Source organism: Symphalangus syndactylus, chromosome 7, assembly GCF_028878055.3.
Source record: "Symphalangus syndactylus isolate Jambi chromosome 7, NHGRI_mSymSyn1-v2.1_pri, whole genome shotgun sequence".
In the NCBI taxonomy this organism is placed as follows: Eukaryota; Metazoa; Chordata; class Mammalia; order Primates; family Hylobatidae; genus Symphalangus; species Symphalangus syndactylus.
This window is the reverse complement of record NC_072429.2, coordinates 39,785,825-39,802,970: the sequence shown is the minus strand read 5'-3', so window position 1 is coordinate 39,802,970 and position 17,146 is coordinate 39,785,825. Positions and strand designations below refer to the sequence as shown.

The 17,146-nt window shown below is 40.0% G+C and overlaps 1 protein-coding gene across 7 annotated transcripts in view; it reads right to left on the bottom strand.

Moving 5' to 3' along the window:
• PPP2R2B (protein phosphatase 2 regulatory subunit Bbeta) overlaps positions 1 to 17,146 on the bottom strand; it is a 500,674-nt gene that overhangs the window by 457,374 nt on the left and 26,154 nt on the right. The gene's annotated exons all lie outside the window — the stretch shown is intronic.

Genomic DNA, 17,146 nt, shown 5'->3' with positions numbered 1-17,146 from the left:
GCTGGCACTCAGATTGTATTATGGGATACTTTTAGAACTAAGGTTCTTTGACCCATTAGCAAACCCACTTCCTGGTATATTTTTTAGGGGTGTATAGAGACATAAATTCAGTAAAAAAGAATTTATTGAGCTCTAGTATTTGAACACTATCAGAGGGAATTGGTGATGGCTCATTGAACAAGCAGGCCAAATCCTTGTTCTCACAGAGCTTACATTCTTATAAATTAAGCAACAAAATAAGTAAATGCATAACATGAATGGGTGATAAAAGCTATGAAAAATCAGGGAAAGGAGAATGAGTTTGATGGAGGAATACTATATAGTGTCCCCTGGGGATAGAATTCTCCAGGGCCTAGAATCAATTTAATGAGAATTTTAAGTGACATTATTAAATTACATTAAACACTTCCTTTATTAAATTACATTGATAACTTTTCAAAGATTTCAACTATACCCAAATTATAAAGTTCTTGGGAAACTATTTTCTACTTTATGTTTAGAATTCTGTTCAGTGAGTGGCTGGTGGGATAAAAGGATGGCAACAATGATCAATAAAATAAACTTCTAGAGGAAACAAAGAAGGAATTATAATAGCCAATGTATTTTGGGTACTTTCCCTATGCTGGTCAACACTTTATGTTCATTATCCCAGTTTATCATCAATGATTTCTGTGCAATAGGATTATTCTTATCTCCTTTTTATGGCAAACAAGGCACAGTAAGATTCTGTAAGTTGCTCAATGTCACTTAGCTAGTAGGTAGAAAAATCCAGGATTGAACCCAGGTGGTCTGATCTAGGGCCAAATTATCTCCTTGTAGGATTAAATAAACTGCCTCCAGAATCCACGTTTTCTAACTTCTAAGATACACTGCTTCTTTTAAAAATATAATGAAGTAGGAGGGCTTAAGTATTTGAGATTATTTATTTTTTTAAACAAAACTGCAACCCCCACCATGAAAAGATACAGTATTCCACAATGACCTTTCTATTCCTTGAATACTACATCGAATTTATTCCAGCCTTTGTCCAGTCCTCTGTGCTTGCAGTTCCCTGTGCCTGGAATGCTGCCCACTGGGCTCTTCGCCTTGCTGACCCTTTCCCATCAGTCAAGCCTCAGCTCAAATGCACCTCTTCAGAGATGCCTTCCCTGTCTTCCCAATTCCTGGTAACCCATCACCCCTCAGTCACTATCATGATTTATCCTGTTTTTATGTTCTTCCCAGCCCTTATCACTATGTTAAAAGTTACTGATGTTCCCCATGGCTATTTTCCCCTACTAGTATGCAAGTGCCATGAGGTGGGTGGCAGTATTCATTGTAATTGGTCCAGAACCTGACCTCTGCTTATACATCACAGAGCCTTCAAAATCACTGAAGAAAGGAATGCTGTCCTTTGGGTCTGAAGACCCAGCTAGATCCCAGGGGGCTCTACTTCTGTGCAGGATCATGCATCTGCCCACAGTCTGTGCAGAATTAGAGAACAAGATGGGAAAAGAGAGATCTGCAACTGGGGCCTGAGAAATACTTACCAGTAAGCACCTAAATGAGCCACGACTGCTCAGAAACCTACCACGGAGACCATCTATGAAGCCTACTTGCAGGAGGACCAATTTGGAGGCAATTTCTGCAGTTCAGCATATGCAAGTTCATCATTTCAATTTTATCTGAATCTCCTTGTTCATGTCTTGTTTTTAGTTCCCACCTTAATTTGGATCTAATGCTTGTCATGATTAATCAACCATTTCCTTCCACCAGAATGTAAGATGAGAGCAGAGATCCAACTGTCTTTTACAGCACTGTATACTCAGTGTCTAGAAGCATGCTCAACACATAGTAGGTGCTCAAGTAAAACTTAATAAAAGGACCAACAAATGGCCCAACACTAAATTTCCTCTGTAGACAAAGGCAGGTGGAAGAGCAGAATGAAACATTTATTGAGTCCCTTCTAAGTCCCAGGCACTGTTTCAGATGCTTTTACATATCTTATTTCATTTGTTTACCCAGTTAAGTGGGAAGCTTTGAGAGCTTCACTTATAAAAAGCTAAAATTTATGGAGTGAAGATGCCTTTCTTCTTCCATGCCATAAAATCAGGTCTTGCTGGGCAAGTGGGTCTTTAAATGAACATTGGGTATCACCGGAAGCCTCAAACTTTAATCAGTTTGGTGAGGTCTGTGCTATGACCTGATAATGCTGTTTCAAATAAATAATTTTGTATGATACCCTAGCATATCTGAGGATCAACAGAGAATTGTAATGAGAGCCTTGGCCACCGCCTTACCTATAGGATCACTTCCATTTATCATCTCAGCTCTAATTTATCTGAATCAAAGTTTAAAGTACAATTTCAAAACAGAAGACTAGAAATAACTGCAAACAAAGTGAATTTGGAGAAGGCTTTTCCTTGCAGGTACAGAAAGCTTATCCTGGGTCAGTTAGACAGGGACAAATGCAAGTTAACACAGGGTCATGCTTGAGACTAGACTGGAGAAATTGTAGGAGAACCAGTTCATAATATCTGACTGTCCCAAATCCCCAGCCCTGAGCTCAAAACACTCAGGCTTGGCCCATTACTTAGTGACGCTTCAGGCACTCAATATGAGCAAACATGTAACATATACCCTGGCCCTGAATTACCTTGTTAGGTACTCAATGTGAGGAAGGTAGCACTTACGAGAACATTCTTGAAGGCTTAATAACAGCGAAGAGTCTTTTCAGCTCATTCTTTGTATAAATAGGGCCAATTTCAAAGAAGATGAGTTTCCTTTAAAAAAAACTGTAAAATAATAGTGCCGTTACACATGCCTCCCTCAGCCATTTAAAAATACCTTGAGGCTGGTTCTCTCCTGAGGGCTTATCAAGACACATGCCTGCCATGCGAAAGGTAGTCGATTCTTTATAGTGTATCCTTGAGGTGTTTTCCCCTCTTCACAGAGTTACTACTCAGGTCAGCACATTGTTCTAAGGTATTCCCAGGAATGTCAGAAACAGTCAAACCACTTTGCATGTAAGTACAGAGGCCAAAACACCACTCTGGAGTCCACAGGCTGGTTCAGTCCTGCTAGTTTACACGAATTCTCTGTGTGGTTTTGGGCAGCTCACCTCAAGGGTTTTGGGTTAACCTCTCTGCAAGATGGCGGGCAGGATCTAAAAAGGGCTTCCAACTCTGGCTGTCTGACTTGATGAGGATTGCCAAGGGCCAGAGGGTGCCCTCCTCTCCTCACAGGCTGCAGCAGCCATCTAGAAAATAGCTCTGTGCACAGGCAAGGGAGAAAATTGACATTGTTCCTTTACTTCTAAGTTCACCTGTAAGACCCTTCCTTTAGCAGGTCTGCAGCTATGCTCTTTCCAACTGAGACTTAGAGAACTGGGCATTATAAACAGCACATCTAATCCCCTTTTCTCTACCATCATTGTTCCCTGGTGCTAAGTCCAGAATTTCCATACCCTGAACTAGACATGGAAGGAGGGAGGAGACTATGCAAAGTTCAGCGGTGCCATTTTTTTTTTTTAACTTTGTCAGCCTAGGACAAAGTTTCTTGAAGTATTACACTTAGGGTTTTTTCCTCAAAAGGCACTGGGGTACTTCTTGAATATGATGATTCTTGGGATCAGCTCAGGATCTACTGATTCAGAGCTTTAGGGGGGCTGTAAGTCCCCAGATCTTCATTTTCTTTATTTTTATTATTTGCTTTTTATTCATTTGTTTAACCCTTTTCTACCATAGCTTCATGGTGTCTAACACCTCAGTGACAAAGCTTTGTTGATGACAGTGTGAGGGATTGCTTTGAGATCTTCTAATTAAAAGTGCCATAGGACTATCCAGAGTTTTGGTTACTGGGTATAAATCTGTAAGCCAAATACTGTAGATAATTCTTATTTATGGTAGCTAACATTTGGAAACTACTGTCCTAGAAAAAGGGAGACAAAAACTTTTAGCCTTTTGCTGCTACTAACCATGATGATTATTCATTCATCCAACAAAGATTTATCATTCACTACTATATGCCAGGTACAATAATGAGCAAAAACACAAAGTACCTGTTCTCATGGAACTAGCAGTCTAGCAAGAGAAAGAAATGATAAACAAATACATAATATGTCAAGTAGCAAGAAAATCTAGGGAGTGAGATGAAGGGTAAGTGATGAGAGGTGTGCTTTTCAGACAAAGTAGGCAGGAAGGCCTGTATGTAGGATGATTGTGCAAAGACAAAAAAGTGAGGAAAAGAACCATGAGGCTGAGGGAAGAGTGTTCCAGACAGAGGGAGCCACAAGTAGAAAGGCCCTGGAGAGGGGCTGTACATGGTCTGTTGGAAGAACAGCAAGGAGGCCAGTGTGGCTGGAGTGAGGTGAGTGAAGAGGAGAGTTAGAGGAGATCAGGGGCTAATAACTTGTAGCTTGTTTGCGTTATTTCTAGGCTGCAGAATACTATACAGTCTGGATTGTGGAACAATGATTTGCGGTGATAATGTATTATACACCTGTTCTCAGTCTTTTGTCCTTATTTATGCTGTAACTCCCTGTTCCTGGCTGAACTCCTGAAGACAACCTAAAATAGGTCTTTTGCTTGAGAATTGGGGCAAAGAGTAAGAAAGCTTTGGGAGGGAGGTGCTATGGACTAAATTGTGCCCCCCTGCAAAGTCATAGTTTGAAGCCCCAACCCCCAATGTGGCTGCATTTAATAATAGGGCCATTAAGGAGGTAATTACGGTTAAATGAGGTTATTAGGGGTGGGACCTTAATCTAGCAGGACTGGTGGTGTTTTTGCAAGAAGAGAAATGCAAAGACCACGTGAGGACTCAGTTGAGAAGGTGATCGTCAGCAAGCCAAGGAGAGAGGCCCTAGGAGAAACCAGCCTGCTGGGACCTGGATCTGAGACTTTCAGCCTCCAGAACTGTGAGAAAATAAACTACTGTTGTTTAAGCCACCCAGACTTGGGCATTTTGTTATGGCAGACTTAGCAAACTAATACAGGAGGGTAGGACCAGGAGGTCTTCATTTAATTATTCACCCATTTACTTCCTCAGACTTTGCTGCATGCCCAGTATGTGCAAGGCACTGTGCTGCTTCTTTGCACGCATTATTTTATTTAATCTCACAGCAATACTGAAGTAAGCTTTATGACCATCACCTTACAGATAAAGAAACAGAGGCTTAGTTAGGGGAAGTCAGTTGGCCAGGGGACATGTTGGAGCTTTTATTCAAATGCGGGGCTCTAACAGTAAAGCCTGTGTTTTCCCTCCATCTCAGAAGCGGTAGAACAGAGGTGTGGAGCCAGCCTACATGGGTCCAAATCCCACTTCTCCTGCTTGCTAACTATGTGACTTTGGGCAACTTACTTATCTTTCTGGGCCTTGGTGTCTGCATCTGTAAAATGGGGACAATAAATGCTTTCCCTTAACTAGACTGTAATTAGCACTAAGTGAGCTAGTACATTAAAAGATTAGAATAGGGCTAAACACCTAAATGCTTATTACCACCCTGAAGTCATAGGGCGCTGCTTGAAGGAATTTGAAATCTTTAGGCTGTAGAGAGTATGAAAACCCTCCTCATTCTCATGTAGAGTTTTCATGAGGAAAGGGCCTCAGGTTTCTTATTTGGTAGTTCTAAGAAATAGATTTCAGTGCAATTTAAAGACTTAGGCATACTTGGCATTGTCCAGAAGTAGAATGGCCAGGTTTGAGAGGGAGCAATCTCTCTGTTGCTATCTGGTCAGGAATGTTGTGAGGGGGTTCAGAGCACCTGTGAAGGGCTGGCATAGATGAATTCAGAAGTCTTCTCTTGCATAGAAATTTTATAATTCTTTCTAATGGGATGGGAGTAGGTGTGCTACAGGACTGGGGCAACTCTATTTTCCTTGCACAATATATTTTCTTTCTTTCTTTTTTGTTTAAAAAGTGAATTGTGTTGCCTTTAGACAGGGCTTGAACTCACAAATTCATAACAGCCAGTATCATGCTTTTTTTTTTAGCTTCTGAAGGATTTTACATTTGGGGTTCCGACTCACATGCTTAAGCATCCTGTCATCTGGGTTGTAGGATGATGAAAAGATTATTAATTAAGGTATACGTGGCATCCTAACCTTGGCTTGTAAGACTGACTGTTGGTCAACTCCCCTAAGAGGGCTGCCTTGCTGTTTCTATAGGAATATACACAGCTGAGCATATGCACAATTCTAACTGGAGGCTTTGATGCAGCAGCTATATCTTGCTGAATAAACATGATATGAAAACATTCTCAGTGGTTCTGTCTTAAGACGGCCTTTCTTTTTCTTCCAAACATCATGCTTTTGCAAGTGGTCTGCCTGGAAGAGCAAATTCACTCCTATGCCTGGAATGTTTACTGCTACTTCCAAACAGAACAGAATGTGTTTCTGCCATTGCTCATTGAGAATAAAAAATTCTTTGTCTGGATGTCAAGACAATAAACAGGTTTCCATGTTTATAAAGCAGTTCTATTCAGATACAGTCACAGATAGACATTCAGGAATTTGAGGGCATGCCTAGAGCCATTTATAACTCTACATAATGTAACAGTAAGGACTGTTTCTAGTGACCACTTATCTCGGTTTTGTGTGTCCCACCCCTTAAAATACATTCATGTACTGCATAATGACATTTTGGTCAATAATCAACCACATATACGATGGTGATTCCATAAGATTTTCAAATTGTATTTTTACTGAATCTTTTCTATGTTTAGATAGGTTTAAGTATGGAAATACTTACCATTGTGTTACAATTGCCTACAGAATTCAGGACCGTAACATGCTGTACAGGTTTGTAGCCTAGGAGCAATAGGCTATACCATATAGCCTGGGTGTGTAGTAGGCTCTATGATCCAGGTTTGTGTAAGCACAGTCTGTGTTTCCCCAGTGATGAATGTGCCTAACATGCATTTCTCAGAACATATTTCCATCATTAAGCAACGCATGACTGCATGCTAATCCACTCTTAGCTCTTCTAATGTATTCTCCTCACAGCAGTCCCCAAAATCTTTTCACGCCGCAAATATGATATATATATATATTTTTAAATGTACACTCCTCGATAATTTACAGTTGCTCTCTGGGTTAAGATGAAACTTTGTAATTTATGTTACAGAGACACACAGGGTCACATCACTTGATAGCTTCATCTCCACTGTACCCCATCTTGGTCTCTGTGCTCCAGCTACAATGACTTTCCCTCAGAATCTTGCTTTCACCATGACCCTCTGGAGACTGGGCCTTGCAAATGTACTCTCCTTTGCCTAAAATATCCTTTTTCTCGTTCTTCCTAGTTAAGTTTGACTCATCCTTTGGATCTCAGCTCAAGTGACACTTCTTTAGGGAAAATCTCCTGATCTTCCTGTGCATAACAAAGCCTTGTTAGATCTTGTCCTAATGTCATATCCTCTCCACTGCTGCATTTGTCACAGTTTACATTAATTTCTTAGATTAATTTATTTGCCTTCCATAAGAGCAGGAACCATATCTATTTTTACTACCTGTGAACCCATCGCCCAGCTGATATCTGACACATAATAGAGATGTTCTTTATGTGTGTGTTTGCATTTTTTGAATAAATGAATAAATAAATGAATAATTGCTCTTACAAGAAGGTTCACAGAATACTGAATTTGCTCCCAAAATTTCCCAATAAGTGACATCCTTGTGTATCAACAATAAGATCCAGAGCAGGCTTTCATACACATCTTCGAAGTCATACATTTCTTTGCCTCCAGTTTGCTTTTTCTACTAACTGTGCTTTTGCAGACACTTGTGAAGATAAAGGCCTTGGCCCTCTCAGCCCATCTTTCCTCTCAGCTCAATCTGCCAGTGAGGAAACAATGACTCAGAAAACTAATGAGCCAGTCTCTCTAATGATGGCAATGATTTCACTGCTGGTGATTTTTCTATTAGATTTATAAAATTGAGTCCAAATGAAGGAATTGCCTTGGGGCACAAGAACCAAAGACAAAAAATAGATCCAGAAACACAAATCAAAAGAGCACTGATCAGTGTATGTTACAGGCAAACAGCAGTATAGGTGATGTAGGTTGAAAGAGTCAAAGAACGAAAACAGGAGCCTCTTTTGCTAGGAACAAACAAAGTGGGAGGAACCCCAGATTTGCAATTGAAGACGCTTGATGTCATGCTGGTAAGACCTAGCAAAGATACTGTCAGTGTAAGTACAGGTGCCATCTATCAGGTGGCTACCAGGCACATTGCTTTCAATGTCTTGATTCTTACAATTAAACACGAAAAGAAGAGTTATTACTTCTATTTTAAATTTGAAAAAAAACACACTCAGAGGATAAATAACTTTAAGTGATAATTGGAACTCTAGTTTATCTGATTCCAAAGTGAAAGGCATTTTCAACTAAATATTTCATCTCACTAGTCCTCCCTCACTGTTTTCACCTGTAAAATGTGGATAATACCATGCAGACTTAGGATAATCATCCTCCTGTGATAACACAGGGAGAATGCCTGGTGCTCAGTTGGTTTTTATTAAACTTGAGTATTTGTCCTCCCTCTGCTGAGTTCCGTATGGATATTAGAAACTCCTGAAAACGGGTTACCACTTCTGATTTAATATGGGAAGATTTAAGAGGGGGACATACTTCCCAAAGCACATATCCCTTAATCTGACGCCAACACCACCAAGTTTCATTATATTGTCATTTGACTCTGAGGCATAGCAGGATTAGCCAATTTCTCAAGGGTCATCACGTGTGAAGAGGACTGGAATCTAGATGACTCTGAACTGCAGGCCCAGGATTCTTCCTATCACCACGTTGTACCAAAGCACACAAGCATAGAGAGGGGTAGGGAGAGAATTGTTAAAAGACACAAAATTACAGCTGGATAGGAGGGATAAGTTCCAGTGTTCTATACCACTGTACGACTATAGTTAACAATAATACATTAGTTTCAAATATCTGGGAGGAGAATGTTAAACATTTCTAACACAAAGAAAGGATAAGTGTTTGAGATGATGAATATGCTAATTACCCTAATCTGATCACTGTTCATGGTAGGTGTCAAAACTTCACTACATACCCCATGAATATGTACAATTATTTGTCAATTTTTAAAAAATTTCTTAAACTCCACACCCCAAAATGTACACAGGCCAAGAATTGATTTTTGGGGCCTCTACTAATATAGAGTATTAATAATAGCTACTTTTTATTAAGCTCTTAATTTGCACCGGGTAATATACTATATACTTGGTATGAATGATCACATTTACTCACCAAAGCAATTGTCTGATATATGCAAAACTTCCCCCCCCTTTTTATAGATGATAAAATTAAAGGCCAGGAAATAAAATGACTTTCTGTATATTAGGTAGATGTTTTAGCCAATACCTGAATATAAACTCTTGAAGCAAATTCACAGCTACCTTGAAGCAAATAAGTGCTCAACATAGTTTCACTGAACTCTTAGGTGGATGACAGTGACCTTGATTCTTCCCATGCCAGCCACTTTTCTGCCAGATATCAGAAAACTTCGCCAAAAGTAACCTGTTTTCAGCGGCAGATTTACTGTCATTTTAGAGAGATTTTCTCCCAGAGCCCTTCCCTTGAGCTTTTAGTATATTTCTCTACCCTGGCCATTGTTGAGTTCTTACCTCTGACTGTACATAAGATTCACTTGGGGAAGCTAAACACTGAGATTCCTGGGGCCCAGTTCCAGGGGATTTAATTCAATAGGGCTGTGGTAGAGATAGCCCTGTGTATTTGCCAAGGTGATTCTCACGCATAGCCGGGGTTAAAACCTACTGTTAGAGTTGTGTGCATTTGCCTTTTTCCCTCCTGCTAGACTGTACCTTAAAGTACAGATGAGTGTTTTTTATCTTTTAATTACCCATATGCTAAGAACAATGCCTGAAATGTTGTAGGTAGTCTTGTAGGGCAGCAAAGAGCCTGAACTCTAGAGTCAGGCAGTATGGGTGCACACCCTGATCTATCACATTTTGGCTGGGTGGTTTTTGATAGGTTACTCGGCCTTTCTGTGTCTTATCTGCTCGTCTGTAAAATGGGGAAAATGAATAGTACTTATCTCATAATATTTTTGAGAGATAGTAACTGTAAAGTACTTAGCACAGGGCCTGGCAAGTAACGAGCCTACAATAAATGCTAGCTTTGTAGGTAAGCAAAAGACTTAATGGACTATCCTTGGTTATTGCTGTAGTGAATGCAGTGGGAAATATGAAAGAAGAATATGACGCCCCATTCACTGAATATCCACAGGCATTATGCTAGGTGTTTTACAACACTTTTTTTTTCACTCTCATAACAATACTTTGATATATTATCATTAGAGAAGGAAATACACCCGTTGAGTAATGGAAGGTCATCCAGCAGGTAATTATGAGTGCTGAGATTGGAACTCAGGTTTGTCTAGTTTTGAAACCCATTTCCCCTACTTTATTACTAAGACTTAATATAAACATTCACTCATACATTCGTGCTTTCAATCCACAAATATTTATTATATGCATAATATGTGGGAGAAACTGTTCTGCCTACTGGCGATATACAAATGTACAAAACAGAGAAAGCCTCTGCTTTCATGTCACTTACATTCTATAGTGAGAAAGGACAGACAACAAACAAGTAAATGGATGTATAATAGGTCAGGTAAAAATACGTGCTGTGAAGGAAAAATAAACAGGGTAAAAGTAACTGGGGGTGAGAGGAGAGGCAGAGAGAGAGAGAAATCAATCGATCTTGAGAGAAAGGGAGTGTGTGTGTGTGTGTGTGTGTGATATTTTACATAGGAAGGCCAGGAAAGGAAATGATTCTCTGGTAAAGAAACATTCGAGTGATGGATGTGATAAGACACAACTGGATTCCTGATATTTTTCGGAGGTGAAGCCCAAAGGATTTACCATAGAATTGGAAGAATGATACGAGAGAAAGAAGGAAATTGGGGACAGCTCCAAGGTTTTTGGCTTGAGTCTCTAGGAGAACAGAGTTCCCTCTTATTTCCTAGGCTGGAGAAGAATACTGCACAAACAGGGTTTTTATTAGGAGGGAAATCAACAGGTCTGTTTTGAGATCTCTACTATGCATCTGATTGGAAACGTTGGCTAGGAAGTTGGATGTACAAGTCTGCATTTTAGGTGAGAGATTGGAGCTGGATATAGAAATTAAATCAATGATATATAAGCCCATAGGAGTGGATGAGAACACTTATGAGCAAGTATATGTTAAGGAGAGGATTGATTCCTGGGCTTCAATATTTACAGTTTAGGAAGATGATAAGAAACTGGCAGGGAGTCTGAGACTGCAAGGGAGAGGGAAACAGAGAGAAAGAGTGAGTCTTGAGGCCAAGACAAGAAACCCCTTCAGGAAGGACGGAGCAATCATCTGTCAGTGTTGCTGAGGGCTGCGGTGGGAAGAGGCCTGCAAAGGCATGAGTGGACTCTGCAATGTGGTGGTCATTGGTGACTCTCACAAGAGCAATTTTGGTGGCATGATAGCGCAAATCAGAGGAGAAGTGGCGACAGTGAGTGTGGATGACACTTTCAAGGCATTTTTCTGAAAAGAGGAGCAGGTGATGGGGCAGCAGGTGAAGGAAGATACAGGCTCGTGAGATCAGTGTTTAAAATGAGATGATTTATAGCATGTGTGTGGACTGCAAAACGTGATCCTGTAGAGAGAAAAACCTTGGTGCTGACAGAGTGGGAACAAGTGCAGGAGTGATGTGCTTGAGTAAGAGAGAGGGGAGATGACCCAGCTTAAAGTGGAGGTTTGGCCTTAGATGAGAGCAGGGATAATTAATGCATTTACATAAAATTCAAAAAATACGTTTCAGACATAAAGCAATATCAAACAATGTAAGGTTTCTGTCTTTCTTAATTCTCACAATAACTCCTTGAGTTGAGCATTACTATTTCCATGTTACAGACAAATGCCGTGTGCACTTGGAAAAGACTTTAAATGTAGGTGTGCATTTATAAGATGAGAATGATGGATGAGAAAATGAGTAGTCAGGGAAAGCTGTGGGTGGAGGTGCGCTTGACGTGGGCTATGAAGAGTGGGTTGGTTCTAAATATGTGAAAGGGACTGAGAAGAGAATTTCAAATACATGAAAAATAAGAATCCATAAATATGAAAAAGGTAAAAAATATAGTAGTAATGAACCCATTCTTAGCATGTACCCTGGAACCAGACTGCATGGGTTCTAATCCTAGCCCTTCCATTTAACAGCTGTGTCAACTTAGACTACTTAACTTGTCTGTGACTTGGTTTTCTCATGGATAAAATGAGGATAACAGTGTTGACCTTATAGAACTGTTAGGGATAAACACACACACACACACACACACATCCATACCTACATTGATATACACACGGCGAAATTGTGCCTAGCAAATAGTATGCGTCCTATGTTTTACTTATTCTTGTATTATTATTATTTATAATATAACAAAGAATTAGAAAAATACGATGTTATTTTTCCCTCTGTGTGTGTGTGTAGATTTCCAGCAAACATGCTTCCAATTGTCACTAGAAGATATTTGCTTTAAGATATGTCCTCCTCTTGAAGGAGCATTGTTGATAGAATATGGGTCAGTTTGTTTATTCACTCTCCCATTGAGTCCTTCATTTAAGAAGGATTTCTTGAGCATCTACTCAGAGTCAAGCTCTGTACTAAACCAGGATGCCAAGACTGAAGATGAGTAGGGCAGAATTCCTGTGCCCAAGTTGCTGCTGGCCACTCAGGAGACGGATGTCTAAATAGACTGTTTCAATATAATCTGACAGCTGTTCTCATACTCAGAAGGAAATGTGCAGTGTGACATAAAGATTAAGAGTACCGATTTTGGATTCAGAGAGTTTGGACTTGAGTCTTGGCTCTACCACTTCACTAGCTGTGGTTCTGAATAGGTAGCGTCGGAGTCAGTTTCCTCATCTATAACATGGAGACAATGGTGTTTAATAAGACAGACTTTTGAGGAGCGAACGAGATGGCACAGGCACAGCCCTTAGCACACAGCCAGTGGTCCACAGGTTCGTGGTGCTGAAGCTGCTTCTTACTTCTTCTTTCCAGTCTCCTTGTGGTTTGTGTGACTCATAATAACAACTTCATTTTTGGAGTTGTTGAAGACATCTTCCTAGAAAGACTTGACTCAAGCTGAGTTTCCAAGCATGGGTAGAGATTAGCAGCATGGAAATGAGATAAAGACAATTTCAGGAAAGGAAGAAGCACGTGGCAAGTCACAGTACCCTTGTCCCTTTAGGAAAAGAAAGTGTCCCTACTGATTTGTTAGATAACAATAACAGGTCTTCCAGTGCCTGGTGCCAAATTAGGTCCACCAGAAAGTATCAGGCAAGGTTCCTTATACTTCACTGACTCTCTCATTTCTTCATTTCTGTTTTGCTTCCTTTTTTTTTTTTTTTTTTGAGATAGAGTCTCGTTCTACTGCCCAGGCTGGAGTGCAGTGCTGTGATCTCGGCTTACAGCAACCTCTGCCTCCCGGGTTCCAGCAATTCTCCTGCCTCAGCCTCCCGAGTAGCTGGGGCTACAGGGGCCTACCACCACACCCAGCTTGAATGGCTTCTTTACAGCTATGATTGGAATTTTGTTTCTCCAATTCTCATCCCACTTTTGTGGATGAATCCTCCCCTACCAAGGGGAAGGAGTTATATGCTTCCTTAATGAGGTCCACAGAGAAGGAAAGACAGTCCAATCCTCTTTGCAAAACCCTGATTATGGATCTGCACTATTTGGTTGCCCTGGCTTCTGTTTGTATCTTCTTATTTCAAGTTAAAGAACATTATAATAAAACTAGTTCCTTAAAGTATGGTTACGGCTTTCATGCATGTAGGAGTGAATGCTTTTCAGAATATTTTTCACATATGGCTTTGGAAATTTATCCATACAACAGCCTTGGTATTTGTCATCTTTCATTCAACAACAATTTACTAAGCACCTATAACGTGCCTGGTATTTTTCTGGTTCTGGAGGTATAACAGTTACACGTGGGTCCTGCTTCTAGTACGGCAGGGAGACAGAGACTAACAAAATAGTCACATTGGTTTGCTCATAATGACAAATAACGGTAAGTGCTTTGAAGTAAGAAACCCAGTTCTTTAAAAGCTGTGATCAGCTGAGCGTCAGGATGGCTTCTGAGCTTGAGCTAAGAGTTGAAGGTTGGAATTAACAAGGCAATGGGGCAGAAGGAAAAGAGAAGCAGCCCAAAAGTCTATGGTGGGAGGGAGAATGTTGAGGAACCAAAGAAGGCCTGTGTGTCTGGGGACCAGGCAAGATGGATGTTTGACCTCAGGCAGGAGAGTCAGGCAGGGCTCAGAATATACAGGCCCTGTAGGCCATGGAAACCATAGAGAGGTTTTAAATGTGAGTGTTTGTGTTTTAGAGTGTGGGGTGGTAAGATAATCATATTTTTAAAAATTATTCTGACTGCTACATGGAGAACCAAATCTCCTCTAATGTATGAAAAAGCAGGCGTGAGGGCTCAGAGTGAGGGAGGGGAGGAAAAAGGAACCAATAGTTGTGAACCACATATTGTTGATTTACCCTACATACAAATGTGTTACTATATATAAGGTGCTTAGATAATGCCTTTGATACACTAAATACAAGTGAATGCTGGTTATTACTATTATTATTATCACCCTGCTATGTCATTTTGAATGTATTTTTTTGCAACTATCCTGTGGAGTATTGTTATCTATATTTTAAAATGAGGAAACTAAGGCTCAGAGAGGTTAAATAAGTTCTCAATATCTCTCAGTTGACATGTAACAGAGCTAAGATTCAAAACCTATGGCCTTCCTGCACTAAACACACACACGCACACACAAACAAACAAAAACAAACAAAAACAAAAACAAAACAATGACAAGGAGAAGTTGGGAAGACAAGCCAAGTTTTCTAATTAGGATGGTTCTATCCCCTAAGAAGCCCAGAAATTGTTAAAGCTCTTAAATTTGTTCTAGAGTTTCTCTTAAGGAGATTGTTTGGGCTATTCGTATTTATTTGACTTTCACAGAGATATTCACAGACTATTCATTCTGCACTTTTTCAAATTAATAAAATGTGAAGTTCACAGCCATATTATTTTTCTAGCATAGACTACAGGGTGACACAATTGCCAACAATATAAACACACACACACACACACACACACACACACACAACCTCAGGTGTATTCTGGTAATTTTTTTCCCCAGACAAACTTTAAGTAAGTGTAACTAGTTTCTGGTGGCAAAGTGATGAGTTTGAGGAAACCACTCATTGATTAAGGTAATGTGAAAAATAAAGCAAACTTCAATATCTAAGAAAACACATGGGGCATGGGACTCAAAAACAGACGGCACCTATCATGTGCAGAGCATTACAAAGAACTTTATTCAATGGTCACATTTCATCTCAATATCCTTGTTATAGATAAAACGGCATAGAGCAATTAAGTGACCTGGCACGGCTTTCTTGGTACGTTGGTACATAACTCATGTCTTTTCCATTATGTCCCAGAGCCTCCTCCACGATGTTAATGTTTGGCAAATGCTATTTTCCTTACCTATTGTCTTTATTAGGTTTACAAAAAATTAAATACATGCTTTTCCACCCTCCCACCCTGAAATCTGGTGATAGTGGGTGAAGCAGAAATTGTTTTGACATAAGCAAAATGAGGTTTTCATTTTAATGAAATAAATCAGTGAAATTTAATGTTCACAAGCAACTTTAAAAGTTCTTGTTGTAGCGGGTTTTTTTCTATGTGATATAGGATGTTTCGTTTAATTAACACACAAGACAGCAACTGAGTAGACCAAGTGTTTAAATTTTCAGAGTCTAAGCAGCCAGGAGAGGACAGGGGACCAATCAGAAATACAAAAGTCATCTAGGCAGTTTCGCTATGGCTTTAGATCTTCAGTATTTGAAAAGTTCTCCTGGAGATTTTGGTCCATGCCATTCTTTCATTCCTCTCCTCCCCTCAATATGGATAAGGACTTAACTAAGTTTTTCTCCACGAGGAAGAAAAGATTTCTCAGTGGACCATTTCCTTTTGCCACCAATAAATTTTGAAAGGGAAGTGTCCAATTGTAAAAAAAAAAGTCCATGAGACATCAATGTCTATGAAAAATACCACCCTCAGTCTCAATTCAAGGGTGATCCCAAATGTCTACTCCCTTTCCTGAAGGTACGGATAAACAATTACCTTATGGTATAATACAAGCTTCCTTCATTATAAACACACGGCCCCCAATCTCAGGATTCTACTTGGAGGATGAAAACAAGAGTGGGTTTTCAGAACAGTCTGGTCACCAGCTCAGTTCCAAGAGAGTGTGGCTAGACATGAGTTGGAGTCACAGCACCTCAGCATCCTCAACCCTTTTCAATCAAATACCACTAGTAGGATAATCCTTAAGCCTTAAAAATGTCCAGCCGGTTGCTTTTCTTGAAATTGTTCTTTTTCTAGGATATGTCAGATCTCAAACACAGGCACATCACATATAGAAGGTATACAACCAGCTTCTGACTATAGAAATGTTGAATTCTGCAGTGCTTAGTTGAAAGGGAATTGCCAGAATGTTTACAAGCCACACACACACGTATGCATAGCATGCTAGGTTAGAAGGCAGCAGAGAACGTCCCCAGAAGAAAACAGGAAATGGGGAAGGTATAGAAGGCTCAGCCTACCCTCTCTTTAAAGCATTAACTTAGGACCCCCAGAAACCACATTTCACGTAAGTGCTGAAAGTCAGCTGTGTTCTTACTGCTCTGTAACCCAAGTACAGACTCCAAGTGAACCAATCCAACAATCAACACTCCACAGTGATGTACTAAGCTAATTCTATTTTGCTAATTGCTTTCTTGGGCATGCACCAAGTTATCAAACAGACGGTGACAAAACAGAGAGCTCAGACAGATGTATGTGGCAGCACCTACTGATTTTTTTTTTCTTGACACTAGTTCCAATGACTTGTTTGCATGTTAAATGGAACAAGGAAAATTGGCAAAATATTTCTGAGTTATTTTCTAATTAGCTGTGTCAGCTTTGAGATTACCTTTGCAACATTATTCTGCTCTTCAGAAAACACTTCCCTTTCCTTGTACAAGACAGACTGATTTTAGAAGCCGATCTAAGTCTGTTGGATACAAGCTTTTGCCAGGAATGACAG